The 17,460-nt window shown below is 37.6% G+C and overlaps 1 pseudogene; it reads right to left on the reverse strand.

Annotated features, from left to right (window-relative positions):
• Positions 1 to 285: 285 nt before the first annotated feature.
• On the reverse strand, positions 286 to 2,727 carry LOC149120138 (heat shock cognate 71 kDa protein-like; annotated as a pseudogene).
• Between the last annotated feature and the right edge of the window lie 14,733 nt (positions 2,728 to 17,460).

The raw sequence follows: 17,460 nt of genomic DNA on the forward strand, positions 1-17,460 counted from the left end.
GTTCCTTTCCAAATTTCCTAGGTAGGATGTAAACAGTTTTAAAACATTCAACACTGGAACATATTTGCATTCTTCTGTCTCAATTAATAATACTAATTTTAACATCATTTTCTATTTAAATAGCTTTTTAAAACAATTTATTTGCCAACTTTAAATACAGGTTTATTTAAGACATTACATTTTCCACTTAGATACAGTGCTTATATAGTTCAATGTTATTTCCTTTCCTTGTGTACATGTCCCATATTCAAGTATTAAGAATGCCCAATAATTTACTATAGCAGCTAAACTTTAAAACTTCCACAGAATTGCCTGTAAATTTGTGTCCTTCCATCTTTTACTGTGTGGGACAATTCTATATCTCCACTGGGGTTTGCTTAATCAAGCTCTTCAATGGTGGGCCCTGAAGAATCCCCACCAGATGGAGGAGCTCCCCAACCCTGGAAGCCCTCCCCCAAAGGCATTCCTCCTGGTATGCCACTCTGATACAGCTAGGTGATGGTGGGGTTGCAGACTTGCTGCAGCTCTTTCTGATGATGTTCAGTCTTCCTTTTCTGCAGTCTAGTTCTTATCCAGTCAGTTGATCATTTCACTGCATTCGTCAAGACTCTTCTCTTTATCCTCTTCATTGCCTTTGCCTTGAAGTTTTTCATCTTCAAGAGTTGCTTTCACGTTGAATGTGCAGATTCAAGTAAATTCTTAGAAGACATCTTGTCCCTCTGCTTCTCATCTTCAGTTTTATATTTCTCAGCTTCCTGGACCATACACTCAATGTCTTCCTTGCTCAAATGGCCCTTGTCATTAGTAACGGTAATCTGGTTCTCTTCTCCTGTACTCTTATACACAGAAGACACATTAAGGATGCCATTGGCATCAGTACTAAAAGTTGCCCCAATCTGAGGTACACCACGGTGTGCCTGTGAGTTCAGACTTGCCAGCAGATTGTTATCCTTCGTCATAGCATGCTCACCTTCTTAACCTGAATGAGCACACCAAACTGGTTGTCATAGTAGGTGGTGAACGCCTGCATCTGCTTGGGAGGGATGGTAGTACATTTCTCAGTGAGGACAGTCATGACTCCATCAACAGTTTCAACACCAAGAAAAAGAGGACTGACATCCAACGGCAACAGATCTGGAACATTCACAGATTTGTCTCCAGATAGAATGGCTGCCTGGATAGCTGTAGAGGATTGATGCTTTTTTTTTTTTTTTTTTTGACAGGCAGAATGGACAGTGAGAGAGAGAGACAGAGAGAAAGGTCTTCCTTTTGCCGTTGGTTCACCCTCCAATGGCCGCCGCGGCTGGTGCACCGCGCCGATCCGAAGCCAGGAGCCTGGTGCTTCTTCCTGGTCTCCCATGGGGTTTAGGGCCCAAGGACTTGGGCCATCCTCCACTGCACTCCCTGGTCACAGCAGAGAGCTGGACTGGAAGAGGGGCAACCGGGACAGAATCCAGTGCCCCGACCGGGATTAGAACCCAGTGTGCTGGCGCTGCAAGGCGGAGGATTAGCCTAGTGAGCTACGGCGCCGGCCACCATTCAATAAGTCTTGAAGAAGCTTCTGAATCTTGGGAATTCTAGTAGAACCACCCACTAGGATGATATCATGGATCTCTGACTTGTCTGATGTGGCATCTTGAAGGGCTTTCTCTACAGGGTCCAGGTTGCCTTCTGACAGGGATGAAGATTGAAAAAAGATGAAAAGTTCAAAGATGAAAAGTTTAGCTTTCAACTCTTCAAGCCAGACATGGATAATGGAGGTACAGAAGTTGATTGCTTCATAGAGAAAATCTATCTCAATTCCCATTTGGATGCTGGAAGAGAGGGTATGTTTAGCTCGTTCACAAGCAGTATGGAGGTACCTGACAGCTCTCTAGCTCTCACTGATGTCCTTCTTCTGTTTGTACTTGAACTCAGCAATAAATTGGCTGACCATTCAGTTGTCAAAGTCTTCACCTACGCGGGTGTCTACAACTGTGGGTCTTACCTCATCTTCAGTTATGAGGATAGACACATCAAAAGTGCCACTTCCCAAGTGAAAAATCAACACATTTCTTTCAGCCCCAATCTTTTTGTTTAAGCCATAAGCAATAGCAGCAGAAGTTGGCTCATTGAGAATTCTTTTTTTATTTTAACTTTTTTTTTTATTTGACAGGTAGAGTTATAGACAGTGAGAGAGAGAGACAGAGAGAAAGGTCTTCCTTCCATTGGTTCACCCCTAAATGTCCGTTAAAGCCGGCGCTGCGCCGATCCGAAGCCAGGAGCCAGGTGCTTCTTCCTGGTCTCCCATGCAGGTGCAGGGGCCCAAGCACTTAGGCCATCCTCCACTGCCCTCCTGGGCCACAGCAAAGAGCTGGACTGGAAGAGCAATCAGGACAAGAATCTGGTGACCATATAGGATGCCAGCATGGCAGGCGGAGGATTAAGCAAGTGAGCCACAGCGCCAGCCCCGGCTCATTGAGAATTCTAAGTACCCTGAGGCCAACAATGGTTCCAGCATCCTTGGTTCTTGACACTAATAGTCAATAAAGAAACTGTCACTGTGACCACAGCATCAGTCTTCCCAAGCTAGGCTTCTGAGATTTCCTTCATCTCTGTCAGAAGCATTGATGGCATGTACTCTGGACAGAAACCTTTTGTCTCTCCCTTGTACTCTATCTGGACCTTGAGTCTGCCTTCAGCCTTCACCACCATGAAGGGCCAATGTTTCATATCGGAATGGACAGCATCATCATCAAATCAACCATTTGACGTCAAAAATCATGTTGGTGGGGTTCATTGCAACTTGATTCTTTGCAGCATCAACAATCAGTCATTCAGTGTCAGTAAAGGAGACATAGCTTGGGGAGCTTGGGTGGTTCGGTTGCCCTGATCATTGGCAATGATCTCCACTTTCCTGTTCTGGAAGACACACAAGAGTAGGTGGTACCAAGATCAGTGCTGACTTCAGGTTCCTTAGGCATGATTCCTTGTGCATAGGCCCAGTTCTACTCTCTCTCTCTCTCTCACACACACACACACATACACACATTATATATATAAAGTATAATGTATTTTATATATGTAATATAATATATAATGTATTATGCATTATAAAATATTATATATAATGTGTGTGCCTATAAATATATAAAAGTATATAAAGTGGTATTGTTGCCTAGTGTACTTTACTACTCCCAAGTATTACTTCCTCCCTTCCTAAGTCATTCATTGACACATAATTGAGTTTGCAAAATTTGTGTTATCATTGATGTTAATGGGCAGAAAGCACCTTACACAGGTTCTTTGTAAAGAATGAGTGCTGGTGCATTTTGGAGTTTTAAGCACAAAGAATGTAACAAATTTTTGACAAAGCATTATTTATTGATGATTTCACCTTCATATTTTTAGGACAATGCTGTTACAATTTCATCAAGAAAATATTTGTTTCACGAGATGATCAGTGTTGTTACTGGTGTTTTTTTCTTAACCATTAAGAGTAATTACTGGGGCCAGCACTGTGGCATAGTGGGTAAAGCTTCCACCTGCAGTGCCGGCATCCCATATGGGTACCAGTTCGAGTCCCAGCTGTTCTACTTCTGATCCAGTGCTCCACTGTGGCCTGGGAAAGCAGTGGAAGATGTCCCAAGTCCTTGGGCGCTGCACTTGCATAGGAGACCTGGAATAAGCTCCCGGCTCTTGGCTTCAGATTGGCGCAGTTCCGGCCATTATGGCCATCTGGGGAGTGAACCAGTGGATGGAAGACCTCTTTCTCTCTGTCTCTGTCTCTGACTCTCTGTAACTCTGCCTTTCAAACAAATAAATAAATCTTAAAAAAAAAAGAGTAGTCATAGTATTTTTTATTGAATAAAGAAGTAGAGTGCTTTTTATTTGTGATTTATCAGTGGATTCAGCATATTTGCAAGGTCTAACAATCACTTAACACTAATTCTAGAGGACTTCCATAACACAAAAGGAAACTCATTAATTTCACCCATTAGTAGTCCCTCTCAATTCCCAATACCTGGCTTGCATCCAATCCCTGGCAAGAATCAATATAATTTCTGATTCTATTAATTTGCTTTTTCTGGATGTTAAATAATGCCCAGAATCATTAGTGTGATAATCCAATATATGTCCTTTTGTGTCTGATCTCTCTTACTTAGCATAATGATTGCAAAGGTCTCCCATGTTGAATCATGTATCAGTATTTCGTTTCTTTTTATGGGTGAACAATATTCCAGTGTTTGTACATTTTGTTTCTCCATTCACCAATTGATGGCAATGAATTTCTACCTTTTGCTATCATGAATATTGATGCTAGAACACATTTTCAACTCTCTTGGATGTGTGTGTGTGTGTGTGTGTGTGTGATTTTGGATAATGTAGAAATTGTATATGTAATTCAAATAACCCAAAACATTTTTCAAAGCAGTTACACCATTCTACATTATCATAATCTGTATGTACAGGAGTCCAATTTTTCTGCATCATCACCAACATCTGTTATTATCTCTTTTTGATGGGAGCCATAGTACTGTATAAACAGTGATATCTTATTATGGTTATGATTTTAAATTCTCTAATGACTGATATTGAGTATCTTTCTATGTGTCTATGAATTTAATGTTTTTAATGCGATCATTTGTATCTCTTCTTTAAGGCAAAGTATATTAAATCTTTTTTGACACTTTTAATTATTTCAATTGTCTTTTTAATTATTGAGTTGCTTGCTTTCTCCATCAATTCCGAATGCAAATATCAAATTAAATCTATTATTTGAACATATTTTCTCCCACCCTGTGGCTCATCTTTTTACTTACTTAATGTTATCCTTTCTTTTGAACAACAATTTTTTTTAAAAAAATTTGATGAACCCTAATTTTTTTACTTCACTTTTTTGTTCTTTGCTGTCATCCCTAAAAAAAAATCATCATCCAATCCAATGTTAAGAATATATGTGTGGCCGGCGCCACGGCTCACTTGGCTAATCCTCTGCCTGTGGCACCAGCACCCTGGGTTCTAGTCCCAGTTGGAGCGCCAGATTCTGTCCTGGTTGCTCCTCTTCCAATCCAGCTCTCTGCTGTGGCCCGGGAAGGTAGTGGAGGATGGCCCAAGTGCTTGGGCTCTGTACCCACATGGGAGACCAGGAGGAAGCACCTGGCTCTTGGCTTTGGATCCTCACAGAGCACTGGGTATAGCGGCCATTTGGGGGGTGAACCAATGGAAGGAAGACCTTTCTCTCTGTCTCTCTCTCTCTAACTCTGCCTGTCCAAAAAAAAAAAAAAAAATACATATTTGTGCCTACATTTTCTTTTAACTCTCACATTTACATCTTTGAATCATTAGGAATTAAGTGTTTTTTTTTTTTTTTTTTTAATGTGGTGTGTGATTTACTTTCAAATTCAGTCTTTTTCATGTGGATATCCAGTTGTTCCAACATTATACGTTTAAAAGCCTATTTTCTCCATTTGACTTTTCTGGAATTTTTGTCTAAACTCAGTTTATTTTTTACTTTATTAATCCCAGTATTTTTTTTCCCTATAGGTCAATCTAGCAAAGAATTTTCAACTTGGTGGATTTTTTTCAAATAACTGACTTTTCATTTGCTGATTTTTCTCTATTGTTACTATTCTCTGTTTCATTAATTCCTGCACTAGTGTTTTTCTTTTATTTTTCTTGTTTTGAGTTCGTTTTGCTTAATCTTTTAGTTTAGTAAAGTGAAGGTTAAATTTTTGATTTGGGATCTTTCATTTTTTTCTCCTTTTAATATAGTCATTTACAACTAAATTTCTAAGTATTTTAACTGTGTGTCATAAATATCAATGTCTTAATCTCAAAATATTTCTAATTTATTTCTGTGAATACTTATTTTTAGATTTTTGCTTTTTCACTTTAAAAATTTTATTAGGTTACTGATTTCTAATTTCATTACACAGTATCTGAGTGCATACATCATGTAATTTAAACTTTTAAATATTTTAAGATTTCTTCTGTGGTCTAAAATATGATACACAATACATGTTTCATCTGTATTTTACAAGAAATGTATTCTGCTGTTGGGTGGAGGGTCCTATAAAAGGAGGTTAGGTTTACTTGCTGGGAGGAGAGTCCAGTAAATGTCCATTATGTCCAGTTATTTTATACTTCTGTATATAAAGCCTTTTATTTCCTCCTGGCCTTTTATGTAGTTTCTCTATAAATTCTTGAAATTGTGATATGGAATTCCTGATGTGTTACTGTTGAATTTTCTGTTTTTCCCCTTCAACTCTGTTATTTTTTTTATCAAAACATTTTTTAGTCTCTGTGTTCAGCTGCAGATGGAATTACAGTTTTTAATAACAAGAGGTTGACGCTTTTATGAACATTAAATATCTGTTTTTTTCACACTCATATTTAAATTGTTTTTATTCATTCAAAGGCAAAAAGAGAGAGAGAATCAGATAGCAAGCCCTCTCATCCACTGATCCATTCCTCAAATGTCCTCAACGGCCAAAGCTGAACCAAGCTACAGCTGGGATCCAGGAACTCTATCCAGTCTCCCCAGTGAGTGGCAGGAACCCAGTAATGGGAGACTTCACCACATCCTTCCCAGGTGCTGCAATAGCTGGAAGCTTTACCCAGGAGCCAGAGGCAGGTATTGAATGTAGACACTCTGATATGGATGTGTACTTAACTGTACACTTAAAAGAGATAAGATGTCAGATAATGGCGATACTCTAGTGATGGGCTTTTGGGGAGCTCCCAATTCATTGTGCCCTCGCCAATGGCTGTTGGACTGCTGCTTCCATGGCTGCATGATTATGAGGCTTTTGTTTTCATGATCACTTCAATGATGGAGAGAGAGGGATGAAAATAACTTGAAATGATGTAAAGCTCATGGTCCTTATTGAGATTCCATCTTTTTTGTGAATAATGCTCTTTGTATTGTTCCAGGCCTTTGGATAATTCCCAGAGTTCTTAAAATGTTGCCGGGATAGTCAAATCACATTTTTGGCCAGTTGGTGTTCTCTTTCTTCTACTTCTTTTTTTTTTTTTTTTTTTTTTTTTTTTTTTTTTATGGCAGAAAAGATTTCTGGAGGACCTTTCTTTGTCATTCCTATATCCCTGTGTATTTCAAACAGGGTTAACTGCTCATTATTAAATCATTTTATGCTTTTTATTCATATTCAAATAATGAGCATGTGGAGATTCAGGCCATTAATTTCTAAGGTATGCAATACATGCCCAAATATATCACTTCCAGGATTATCCCCTTGTTTATAGGAGTGGCTGCAATCTTTTTTTTTTAACTTTTATTTAATGAATATAAATTTCCAAAGTACAGCTTATGGATTACAATGGCTTCCCCCCCATAACGTCCCTCCCACCCGCAACCCTCTCCTTTCCCACTCCCTCTCCCCTTCCATTCACATCAAGATTCATTTTCGATTCTCTTTATATACAGAAGATCAGTTTAGCATACATTAAGTAACGATTTCAACAGTTTGCTCCCACACAGAAACATAAAGTGAAAAATACTGTTTGAGTACTAGTTATAGCATTAAATCTCAATGTACAGCACACCAAGGACAAAGATCCTACATGAGGAGTAAGTGCACAGTGACTCCTGTTGTTGACATAACAAATTGACACTCTTGTTTATGGCATCAGTAATCACCCTAGGCTCTTGTCATGAGCTGCCAAGGCTATGGAATCCCCCTGAGTTCACCAACTCTGATCATATTTAGACAAGGCCATGGTCAAAGTGGAAGTTCTCTCCTCCCTTCAGAGAAAGGTACCTCCTTCTTTGATGACCCATTCTTTCCACTGGGATCTCACTCACGGAGATCTTTCATTTAGGTTTTTTTTTTTTTTTTTTTTTTTTTTCCCAGAGTGTCTTGGCTTTCAATGCCTGAAATACTCTCATGAGCTTTTCAGCCAGATCCGCATGCCTTAAGGGCTGATTCTGAGGACAGAGTGCTGTTTAGGACATCTGCCATTCTATGAGTCTGCTGTGTATCTCACTTCCCATGTTGGATCATTCTCTCCCTTTTTGATTCTATCAGCTAGTATTTGCAGACACTATTCTTGTTTATGTGATCCCTTTGGCTCTTAGTCCTATCATTATGATCAATTGTGAACAGAAATTGATCACTGGGACTAGTGAGATGGCATTGGTACATGCCACCTTGATGGGATTGAATTGGAATCCCCTGGCATGTTTCTAACTCTACCGTTTGAGGTAAGTCAGCTTGAGCATGTCCTGAGTTCCACATCTCTTCCCTCTCTTATTCCCACTCTTATATTTAACAGTGATCACTTTTCAGTTAAGTTTCAGCACTTAAGAAGAATTGTATATTGATTGCAGTATTCAACCAAAAGTATTAAGTAGAAGAAACAAAAAAAAATACTAAGAGGGATAACATATTAAGTTGCTCATCAACAGTCAGGGTGAGGGTTGATCAAGTCACCGTTTCTCATAGTGTTCATTTCACTTTAACAGAGTGGCTGCAATCTTAAGGAACAAGGCCCCTTTCATAATGAATTCTATTACAGTGACTTTCAGATGTTTGATTTGGGGTATGATATCCCCATTGATTGATGGTTATCTATTGTACATTGTATAAAGAGCTACTTTTAAAGCTAGTTTGAAAACACATTTAAATGCAGAAAATCTTTTTTGTTTTACATTTATAATGAATTTGTTTGTAGTTAATAACAGATCTTGGGTAGGTATTTAGGTATTTGTTAAGACTTTCCTGATGATGCCCACATCCCATATCAGAGTGCCTAGATTCGAGTCTTGACTCTTCTGGAATTCAGATTCCTGGTGATGCACACACTGGAAGGCACCTCTGTGGCTGAAGTAGCTGGGTTCCTGCCATCCATGGTGGGGAGGGGGGCAGACTCATCCAGTTTCTGTTGTTTCAGGCATTTGGGGAATCGATAAGTGGACATTTATGTGTCTCTGCTTATCAAATAAGTAAAACAAATTTTAAAACTCTTAAAAAGTATCCCTATTTTTTCACTCTGTGAAAGGGAAAGACAAAGCAAAACATTACAGGATTTCCATGAGATGAGCTGAAGGAGATTTTTGACAGCTCTTTTTATTGATATCCTTTAAATGACAAGTATTTTTAACTCTCGTTCAGATGCAGTTATCATAGACCATGGATTCTCTTTCTTTAGAACCCTGGAGGGGAAAGATGCACAATTATATTGTCAGGGATTTAAACTGAAACAAAGTCTTAAATACACATTTTCCTTTTTATGAATAGTATTTAAATAATTAGAATTTTACTAAATAAGACAAAAAGCACCAGATATACTTCTCACTGCTGTATATAACTATTCACTGAATTCAAAATGCTAATTTCCATTAGCTATGCTTCATAATGATATACACTGAACACAATACTCTTTATTTACGCAGGATTTCAATGAATGCCAAAAAAAGAGAAGAAGTGAAGATTTTGTACATTTAAATATTTTTCAGTCTGGCTTTAAATAGAGTTCTTTATTTATAAATAAAACTCTTTATTGCTTATCTTGGGCAACGCATACCCAAAGTGGAGGAAAAGCTTTCAGGAAAGTCACTAATGTAACGAATGTTAAACACAACCCATCAGGGTTCATAAAGCACTTTGTGATATACCAGCTGCTGCAATTCAAAATTACTTTCTGTAACATTAACATTATGAAGAAAACTTTTTAAAGTCAACTTCAAAGAAGAGTAATTTATAGAATTTGGAATTCAACGGAAGTCTAGATTCCAAAGACTCTTTAGGCACACTTCTGACCATTTTAACTGCTGAAACTTTATCATCTACTAAAAACTCCACTTAATTAAGCATTCTGCTGCCTCAATATGCTGTTTTTCCATTGTTCATGAGCCTTTTCTAAAATATATGATGTACTCTGACTTGCCTAATAACAAGTTTCCCTGGACATCTAAAAACGGATCTACTGATAAATATTACACAGAGAGCCAAAAATAAACTAAATCCCATTCATACTAAGAAGTAGTAACTACTAAGTTAAAAGGAACAAGGTCATTGTTCTATGAGAATGAGAGCTTGTACAAGTGTACATTGAGTCAGCAGTAGCGCAGACACTCGAATGTCTAAAGCCCTGGATTCTGCCCTTGCTTGATGGGCACACGGCCTTGGGTGAATTGTGTAAGCATTCTGTGTATTGCTTTCCCATTTATAAAATAATAATGACATTATTCATATGCAAAAATGCTAAGTAAAAATGGATAGTCATACACAATAGCTATTTTTTAATAAGCAAAAAAGTGTGTTACGTAGTACAAGATTGACTTGGGAGTCTCCAAGGTGTTAACTTGTGGACTTAGAAAGGGTAAGCAGGAAATCAGAGATTTTTTTTCCCCAGGGGAAGTAACTGGAAAGTTCAGGAATTTTTCTTTTAAATAGTATTGAGAATGATTGATTTCTGTGTTCAAGGAACAATCTTCAGATGATCTGTGCTGTTTCCCATGGGCTTCTGGCACGAGGATTTTATTAGCATAGCTTTACCGTATTTAGTGATTGACCCTAAGGATACTTACTGTTCCTAAAGGTTGACTATGCTGCAAACCTACTAATTCATATCTTGGGAGGCAGCAGTGGTTCAAATAATTGGTCTCTATCAATTCTGTGTGAGAACTTGATTGGGTTCCCAGCTCCTGTAAATCCAGTTGTAACTTGCTGCAGGAATAGTGTCTGGGCCAGTGCTATGGTGCAGTGGGTTAAGCATGGACTTCAGTGCCAGCATCCCACAAAGGGCACCAGCTTGAGTCTAGGCTGCTCCACTTCCAATCCAACTCCCTGCTAATGTGCCTGGGAAAGCAGCAAAGGATGGCCCAAGTGCCTGGGCCCCTGCACCCAAGCAGGAGACTCCATAGAAGCTCCCGACTTCAGCCTGGCCCAGCCCTGTCTGTTGCAGCCATTTGGGGAGTGAACCAGTAGAAGGAAGATCTTTCTCTCTCTCTCTACTTCTCTCACTCTGTAAATCTGCTTTCAAATAAATAAATAAATTCTTGAAAAAAAAAAAGAGTTGCGTCATAGGTAAACACAGTCTCAGTCTTGCTTCAAAGCTGCAGTGACAGGGAAATTAGGAAACTGAGCGGCTGAAAATTAGTTTGACAGGCACCAGCTTTTAGTGGGTGATAGACAAAGTCAGCTTCAGGATGTTATCCCAGAGTTGATTTTATCATTATCAGAGCAATATCTGTCCATCATTAACAAATAGGTTTGTTGATAATCAACACTTGTCTAAGTAGACTGGAATTTAGACTGTCTTTGTTGGAGTATCCTTATAAAGATCTGAGAGAAAGGCTGAACATAAGTGACATCTGAATGACTAATCCTGAGATGACACCTGAAGACTACATGTTGACAAACTGACACAGGTGACAAACCTAACATGGGAAAAGTTTCACAAATGCCTTCCGCACTGCACTCAAGGCCGAATAACTGCTGCGGAGGAGTGATAATATGAGATTACTGGGAAATGCAAATTGAGATTAATCTCTATTCTGGAAGACAACAAAACAAGCATCGAATTTGGTAGGAACTGACCAGGGCTCTTATTTGATGATGCAGTGTATCTGGAGTAATCCTGTCTTTAGCCATGCATAGAGTCATAGAGATTTTATTTTGTCTCAGGTTTCTCACTTATAAAATATGGGTGAGAACAGCAGATTAAAAAGAAGATGCTATGTTAAACTTTAATCATGGATAAAAAGGAAAAAAATTTATTCACATGCCCTTTCAATATGTGGGGCATACAAGGAAATTTGTTCCTTGCTTATCTGAAATCCATATGTAATTGAACATCCTCTGTTTTCATATCTGAATATAGCAATTCAGATATGGATAATAATATGTTGGGGAGATTAATTAACATGTATTAAACATTCAGAACTGTTCCAACACAATGTGAGTTAGCATTCATTAAAATTAGAACTACTTCCACATTAATGTGGATATAAAATACTTATGAATTGAGATATATTTCCCATGTACAAATATGTGGCTATTTTCACATCTAAAAGTCATGGTCATGTTATGATAGTAATTATATACTGTATACTCATGCTATTTGAGCCTTACCTTCTTGCACAAGTGGCAACATAATGTTTATCTTACTATCGGTTTTTTTTTTTTTTTTTTGAGAAATCAAACCTTTAGGAATTCATTGCTTGTAGTGAGGATATCTGCTCCCTAATTTGGTTATCTTTCCATTATAGAAAAGTAGAATGATGACTGGCTTAGCATGAGTGGGTCAACTAGCTGGACTCTTTCCAAGCACTGATGGGTGAAATGAAATTGCTTTAATTCAAATTATATTTAATTTATTTTCTAATGAGAGAAATGGAAAGGGCTAATATTTCAAAGTAGAGTGGTCCCCCAATAACTGAGTGGGATTGTTTTCAAGACCCCCACAAATACCAACATCTGTGGAGGCTCAACTCCCTTTTCTGAAATGGCATTGTATATATATATAACCTATGCATTTACTCCTTATTTTTAATAAAAAGGCTTGAAATAAACTCTAAAACATTTATAACATCTAATACAATGTAAATGATATAGAATAACTGTTGCACTGTACCATAGAGGGAATGATAAGAAAAATCTGTACATGTTCAGTACATATGCAATTTAATTTTTGAATATTTCAATTCATAATTGAGGTGAGTCCATGGATGCAGAATCTGCAGATGCAGAGGACTGGTTTATGCAGCTGGATGTCTTGTTCCCTAGGAGGACACAGAAAGCCCCCAAGAGACTTGGGGATTAAGAAGAAAAGAAAGAACACACCTTTCCCATCTGACTGCCTTGGGAGTTGGCAGCCTTCCAAGAGCTCTCCAGCCAATATGGCATGTGGCTATAGATGACTGCATGGGAATCCCAGGGAGGTGGCTACAGATAATGCAAGCCAAGTGCTCTTCTCATACAAGCATGCTGAAGGGACATAAATTGCTCTCCATATGACCACAAGTTTGCAGACAGGACACGAGAGCCACCTGTGCACACTAGCCTTGACTTGCAGATAAGATATGGACTTCATAATCAGAGACCCAATGATAAAACTAGTGTTTCTGTAGATATCATCACAAAACAATTCAAATCATTGATTAGATGCCATCTCTGAGAACAAGATGTCACATGGCCCTCTCTACTTCAAACCCAACACCTCTCTAGCAGGAAAAGAGGCCAGGATGTAGCCTGATTGCTTGAAATTTCTTCCTGAATCAAGAGAAATGCTGGAGTGGCTATCACCGTGGCTGAAGTAGAATTTAAGATGAAGGGGACGTCTATTTATTGTAGCCAAAGGCAGTCCCATTTCTCAGCTTTCCCCCAGCACTCTGTGTGGTATGACTTGAAGATTTATGTTTGCCTTTCATAATGATAAAACTAGTCTAAATACTGCTTACATCATACACATCCACAACAAATTTATGAAAATGTTTAAATGAACATCTTATTGTATATATGAAAAAGTTCATAGAAAAGTTAAAAGGAACACTGATTGAGCACCTAGTATGTCTAGACACTGTGCTAGGTGCTTTATAAATGTATTTACTCTGATCTTGGTCACAGTCTTAAGATATTTGATATTTTACAAGTATTAAGCCTGAGGCTAAAAGAGACTGATTAATTTGAGCAAGTCAAATAGCTTATAAATACTAAGGCTTGGATTTGAATGAGAGCTGCTCACGTCAACATAGAAGCTCTCTGGGGTATCACAGTGAAATCTCTCCCTGCTAAGCACCATTTGTTATCAGTCACTGTTCAGCTTAACCATGGATAACCCAAGTGAATTTCACAGGGATCGTTTAACTCTCTTCTATTTATATGTCAAGAGTCTAATCAGAGGTAGCAGCTTTGGGACTAGAATAATTTAGGCAAAAACAATTTTTAACTTCCTACATCAAAATAAATACATATAATACAGAAAAATGTGTTTAATTTTACCCCTGATGACAGGAGAAAGAGCAATTGGATTTTTTACAAAAGTCTTGGGTTAGAAACAACAAAAGCAACAGAATGGCCCTGGAATTTGTCATTTAATTCTAAAAAACACATGTTTTTCACTAAGAGAAAAAGATACTGAGGGTACATTTGAAGTTGGCTTTAAGTGATGACTTCATGGAGTCCTCCTCACAATATCAAGTTCAAGAGATATTGTTTGGGATGCCCTCATCAGCTCTAAATTAAATCCTGATCAAATGGTGTTCCTTCACAAAGAGTTCAGATTTCCTATAAGATTTGTCTGTTAATCCTGGGTCAATACTCTAGAAATTTGCATAAAAGGTTAAGTTTCCACATATATTTATTTCCATTAAAGTTGGACGCCTAGGATTTTTCTTCTTTTTTAAATGATGTTATGGACATGTCAATAGGAAACTTCAAGGCGATGTCTCTGGCATTTTATCTCATTTCATCATTTTTCCTGGAAATTTCTCATCAATTAATTTGTAATCTACTTTGCCTATTTTGCTGCAAGTGCATTTTCTTAATTAGCCTATGAGAATGGACATTTATTTTTTCAAAAATGACTGCCTGGAGAACATTATTTCAGGCTCACCACTGCCTAAGAAAATAAAAAGCTCTCTACAGAATTGAGAGAAAAGAATCTCAAAGGGTATTATTTCACTGTTAAGCATGGTTTGACAAAACAAATTCAATTAAATTGCTCACATTAGAGTCATTCTCCTCTTGCTACTGAGACTGAAAAATGGATTGGTCTAAATATCTTGATGAAATAGTCACAGAATGCACATTTTATCATGGAGACAAATCACTTCACATAAATTGAAAATATAATGCAATCAATGTTTTACATATTGCCTTTAAGACATTTTTTGTGAAAAATGCATCTTGATGCCACACTCTCATTGATCCCAGAAAACTTTAGCTTTTTAAAATACATCTCAGATGCAGTAACTAGATCTTTCACCTTAAAATAATTAGAACAGATATGACACCAAATGTCTACATCTATGAAAAAAGGAATGATTAAGCTAGATTACGCTTAATTTAAACGCTTCAGCTTTGCAAAAAAAAAAAAAAAAAAAGACTTTCAAAAGAATCATCAAAAGATAAGCCACAGACTGGCAGAAAATATTTCAAAAGACAAATCTGGTAAAGAACTATTATACGAAACTTAAAAATTTTAAAACTAAAATTAAGAAAGGAAAAAAATGGGCCAAAGAACTTACTAACAATCATCTCAACAAAGACTGAAAGACTGTATACAAATGGTAAAGAAGCATACAGCAAGGTGCTTCATATTGAATGTCATCAGGGAAATTCAAATGAAAACAACAAATAGACACCATTACATCCAGTTACATGTGGCTGACATCCAGACTATGGCAGCAGTGACACTGGTGAGGAGGAGTAGAGCCATTGGAGTTCTCACCCATTGCTGATGGGAATCCAAAATGGTACCGTCACCATGGAAGGCAGTTTGACAGTTTCTTACAAAACTGAATGTAAATTTACCGTATGACCCTACAATCATACTCCTTGGTATTTATCCAAAAGTGATGAAAATTTATGTCCACAAAAAAATGCATGGATTCATCATTACCAATGATGTCCTTCAGAAGGTGAACAGAAAATAAACTAGCACATCCAGAGAAGGAATACTGTTCAGCACTAAAAAGGAATGAGTGATAAAGCTATGGAAATTCATAAAGCAAACTTAAGTGCATGCTACTCAGTGAAAGAAGCCAATCTGAAAAAGACAGCATACTGCATTACCCCAATTGTATGACTTTTTTTAAAAAGGCAAAATTATGGAGGCAGTAAAAAGATAAGTTCGTACTTGCATTATTCTAGAGATTTCATGGAGCAGAATAATTTAAAAGACCACTAGCATTTCCTTTGTCTCCAAAATAATTTTAAAGAATTCTTGTGGAATTATAAAAATTTACCCATGTTAACAGACTGTGCTGAAAGTTACAAAAATGTTTTCATTTGTAACCATAAAATTTTTCCCAGAAACCTTTTATTTAAGAAATACAAACTTTATGCATTTCATAAATACAGCTTTAGGAACATAGTGATTCTTCCCACCATACCCACCCTCCCACGCTTCCTCCTTCTCCCTCTCCTATTTCCATTCTCATATTATTACTAAGATCTATTTTCAACTAACTTCATACACATATGATGAACTCTACACTAAGTAAAGAGTTCAACAAAGAATATAAAACAAAAACTGTTCCTCAGCAACCCAGGAGCCAGAAACTCCACCTGGGTCTCCCACACGGGTGATAGAGCCCCAAGTACTTGGGCTATCTGCTGCTGCCTCCGAGCCCAGTTGGCAAGAAGCTAGACGGGAAGTTTGGAGTAGCCAGGACTCAAACTAGATACTGTCCTGTGGAATGCAGGTGTCCCAACTGCAGCTTAATCTGATTCACCACAATGCCCACCCCTTAAACTGAAATTTAAACAATTGGTTTATTGATCTAAAGTCAAATCGCAAGTTCTCATTCAGAATGTCAGAGTTCTAGTTACAATGACATTAAATAGTTTAAATGGCAATATAGAATGCTTGCCTCAGAAATAGTTATTCTGCTTATTAAAATTTCACTTTAAGGGAGAGCATTGCCTGTTGGATTCCACTTCTGATCCAGCTCTCTGCTAATGCACCTGGGAAAACAGCAGAAAATGGCCTGAGAGTGTGGGCCACTGCACCCACATGGGAGACCCAGAAGAAGCTCCTAGCTCCTGGCTTCAGCCTGGCTCAGCTGTTGCCATTGCAGTCATTTATGGGTGAACTAGCGGATAGACGATCTCTCTCTCTCTGTCTCTCTCTCTCTCTCTTTCTCTCTCTCTTTTCTCTCTCTGTCTCTGTCTCTCTGTAACTCCGCCTTTCAAGTAATAAGTAAATGAATCTTTTTAAAAAAGAAAGAAAGACTATCTTAAACCTGGGATAAAAGCACTGGAAAGTTTTGACATTTTCAATCAGGACCAAGAGACAGGCAGTGTGGAACCACTAAAGACGCAAAGAACATTTTAGAGAAAAGGTTACTATAGTCTTTGGTGGTAATCCTAAAGATATATAGTTTATATTATGCCAAATTTATATGAATTTCTTGGGGAGAAATGATCATATTCTGTTGAAACTAGCTTTTCTCTCCTCATCAATTAGATAACATATCAGGCATTAGTGACAGGAAGACATCTGAAAGCACTACCATTTTAGCATAATCCTGATTGATGTCTATGAAGTTATATAGACTGAATTGGAAAAAATAGCCATATCTTATGGGGGAATGTAATTGTGTTACCATAGCATAGGCAGAAATATCTTTAAAACGATGACCTGAACACACTATGATGCCACGTCAGTACCTTCCAGGTTATTAACAATATTCAACAAATACAATCTGTAGTTTTATCAGTAAATTCACAGTCTATTAATATATTGCTAATTAATAATTCATGTATAATATATAGTAAAATATTGAACACA

Source organism: Oryctolagus cuniculus, chromosome 20, assembly GCF_051225735.1.
Source record: "Oryctolagus cuniculus isolate XC-2025 breed Fujian yellow rabbit chromosome 20, ASM5122573v1, whole genome shotgun sequence".
In the NCBI taxonomy this organism is placed as follows: domain Eukaryota; kingdom Metazoa; phylum Chordata; class Mammalia; order Lagomorpha; family Leporidae; genus Oryctolagus; species Oryctolagus cuniculus.